This window comes from Chrysochloris asiatica, unplaced genomic scaffold, assembly GCF_000296735.1.
Source record: "Chrysochloris asiatica unplaced genomic scaffold, ChrAsi1.0 scaffold00032, whole genome shotgun sequence".
Classification (NCBI taxonomy): Eukaryota; Metazoa; Chordata; class Mammalia; order Afrosoricida; family Chrysochloridae; genus Chrysochloris; species Chrysochloris asiatica.
Window position 1 is genome coordinate 14,492,532 of NW_006408550.1, and position 3,702 is coordinate 14,496,233.

At 39.5% G+C, this 3,702-nt stretch overlaps 1 pseudogene; it reads right to left on the minus strand.

Annotated features, from left to right (window-relative positions):
- Positions 1–282: 282 nt before the first annotated feature.
- Positions 283–609, minus strand: LOC102826089 (annotated as a pseudogene).
- Between the last annotated feature and the right edge of the window lie 3,093 nt (positions 610–3,702).

Consider the following 3,702-nt stretch of genomic DNA (forward strand, 5'->3'; position numbering starts at 1 on the left):
CTTGTGCCTGATGAGTGAAGATTTCCAGGCACTGGATGAGTAACAGAAGAGAAGCCATTCATTTGGTCAACTGGCTTATTTAGAAATATCTCTTAAACTCAAGCCTCCTGAATCCCAATACTTTTTTAAAAACAAACAAAAACTTTGCCTGCAAGATGACACATTAAAGCATTTGTTGCTTATATGGATGTGAATAAGCAATCCAGAGGTGCAACTGTGAATCTCTGGAAGGCTAGGAAAGCTGCCACTTTGCACTTGTTGTGCCCCAAAGGCAATGTCACCCTAAGAAGGTGTGAACCCCAGCAGCTGCTCTATGGGTTTAAACCACCACTCATCCGTCTCCAGCTCTTCTACTAAACCAGCTAGTTTTTCCATCCTAGCAACTTGCTGATCATGTTTCACCTGTTTAAGTGTGGATGCCACCTGATAGCTGAACACCGAATCGCAGAGGAATCTCTCAGAGCCATCTTCTAACATTTTTCCAGCTCCTTTGGGATAGGTGAACAGGGCTTTCCGTGGTGGGGCAAGGTCTGAGAAATTGAAACCAGATCAAGTGACAGAACTTCCACTGACCCCACCAGCTGAGGAAGAGGATGAAGAGGCAGCCATTTCCTCTCTAGGAGAACTCGCACTTTATTAGGTTCTTGCTGTAGGAGTACAGGCAAGAGGTTAACCTCTCCTTTTCTCAATTGCCTTATCTCAACGGATTTGGCACTTTCCACGACAGCCCCGCCCCCAGGGCCAGCCGGAGCAACCACGCTCAAAACGAGGAGGACTGCAACGTCTAAAGATAAAATTTTTTTGTGTAAATTAAACGTCATTTTTTTTTATTATAGAAATTTTAACATTACATGATTATACTAGATAGTCCTTCCTTTTGTATTTATTTCCCTCAGTTCCTAGCATGAACACGTTTTTTTCTTCTAATTTTCACTACCTGGATAAAAAACCTCCAGATTGTTCACCTCTAGCCGATGTAACCTATCAAGAAAAATGTCATGAATCAAATGCATGCTGACTTCCGGCTGAAGCTTCTCTTATGTTACTGTCCTCTGTGGGAAGACGAATCCAGCATCTTAACTAGATTTATGGGTTTCTGTTGCTTCACTACAGGCATGTGTAGAATGTCTCTGAGTACAGTGGTTTTGTGATAACCAGTGGAAGAAGTTATGACCTGTCTTAGTTTGTGCTTCAAGTAAACTCCAATTACTCTTGTATTCTGTGTACCACGAGCAAATGTGCCACCACTTGATAGAAGTATTAAAGAGTGCTGGAATATGTACTACTTCTCTACTCTCTAGGTTGGAACATCAAACTTCTTTTAGTCTCTAGAACCCTTAAAAGAACATGTCAAGAATCCATGGTTCGCTGAGCAGGTGCTGTGGTGGGTACAAAGAGCGCTCTGTTGGACATTTGAACAGCTTGTAGTCTACTTGGAGAAATGTGTAGGCTATTTTGGTGGCTAGAACCATAGAGTCTCTCAGTGTTCGTGCTGGTTGATCTATAGAAAAGCCTTCCTTTAACCAGCTGCTATTCTCTTGTATAGTTCCCTTAGTGATGGGTCTCCCTATATAGAAAGAACATGGCCTCCTAGAAATAATGAACCCCCTAGGGTTACTTCTTCACCCTCCCTCAACTTATTATGTACATAAAATGTGTCTTTTTTTTATTTTAAAGACAGGACTAAAATAGTGAAAGGCATTTTTTCTATATATGTCTAACATTTCTATACATGTCTGAACATGCTCAGAAAGTTAGCATTTTGTTTGCTATTTAAATATTTGACTAATAAATTTGAATCAATGGCTTAAGGACCAGAATCTCACTGAAGATAAAAAAAAAATAAAATAAAATAGAGATCATAGGCTTAAATAATAAACTTGAGAACTAACAAGGACCTGGACAATTATCTTGGCAAACTACGCAATACGAAGTTATGAAGACTGAGACACAGATTAAGGTCCCATGGCCAGACATGAAAATGTGGATCTACAGACTCCAGGACCATTGCTTGTTTTAATTTATCTGCAAGATCACTTTGAACCTCAAAGTCAGTGGTTCAAGCTCACCAGCTGCTCCTCAGAACCCTACTCAATGCTGCTATGAGTCGGAACTAACTCAACAACTCTTAACAACAATGAGAAGGAAAAGAATATTTTATAACAGTTTCCAAAGGAGACTTTATCTTTGTTTTGCTTCATATTTCAATGTCCTTCACATTAGAAGTTGCAGTTGTTGCTGTTCAGTGTTGATCAACTGTATGGGGTTTCTGAGGCTTTTCAAAATGTGTGTGGGGGCAGACAGCCTCAGCCTTCTCTAGCAGAGAGGCTAGTGGGCTTGAACTGCCAACCCTGTGCTTCACAGATGAGGGGGCTTCAAAAAGTTCCTAGAAATATTTTAATTCCATTTTCCACAAACATTCTGAAGCTCCCTCATCTATTTCTGGATACCTCTATCTTTATTATGAAGAAACAAACTTTTGAGGAATTCTGCTTTCTATGATTTAGTGAACTATCATAAACACTCTATTGCTGCCATTGAGTGTCATCAAGTCAGTTTCAACTCATAGTGAAGCTGTATAGGGTTTCTGAGGAGCGGCTGATGGTTTGAACAAGCAAACTTGGCGGTTCTCACCCCAGTGCTTATCCTACAGCACCACACTAGGGCTTTATAAATCACTATCTTATAGGGTTAAAATTCATCTTTAAAATTAAAAATTATTAATTAGATTAGAGGAGTCCTGGTGTGGTGTTGTAGGATAAACACTGGACTGCTAACTGTCAGGTTGGTGGCTCAAACCCACCAGGAGCTCTTCAGAAATACAGGATCACTATGAGTTGGAACTTACTTGATGACACTTTCCGGCAACAACAGATTAGAAGTGAAGTTTTTTGTTTCTGTTTAAGATGAAAACCAAATTGCTCATATTTAACACATCTCTCTTAGTCATAAAAATTATGAAAGAAAGTTTAGAAAACATGCAAACCCACAAAAAATGTAGAAGATATAATCAACAGATAAGAGATTTAAATATATTTCTGAAAGATGAGAAATCAACTAAAAATGTTGGCAGAACACATCTGGCAGAAGCAGACTGAGAAAGCCACAGTTGTAGGACGTGTTCTAGGCATCTGTGGATTAAAAGAGGATCTGAATTCTAGAAAGGTGGGACTGTTGGGGTAGAAGCAGGGAAATTAATTTAAATTCTTTATAAAGTGCATTCATCATCTCAACTTCTTTCCTTACCCTGAACTGATGCCTTTGTCAAAACACACGCATCCACACAAAGAAGTCTTTTTCCAATGAAATCGAACAACTCTTTAGAGACAATGTTGTTGTTGTTATGTGCCGTGGAGTCAGTTCCAACTCATAGTGACTCTGTACAGGGTTTCTGAGGCTATAAATCTCTAAAGAAGCAGAAAGCCTCATCTTTCTCCCACGGAACAATTGGTAGTTGTGAATTGCTGACTGTGAGGTTAGTAACCCGATTCATAATCACTATGGTACCAGCGCTACTTTTAGAGACAATAAAGACATTTAAAATGGATTTACATGTCACTCTACTCTCTGAGGGGCAAAGTCCTTTTTGTTTATTCCTTTAGAATTCCATAAGCATAAATTATGATCTGGTGTCTCCTGTGCTGAGGCTGAAGTGAGATTTGACACCTACAAGGCCTTTCTCTATAGATAAGGAGCTCTGAT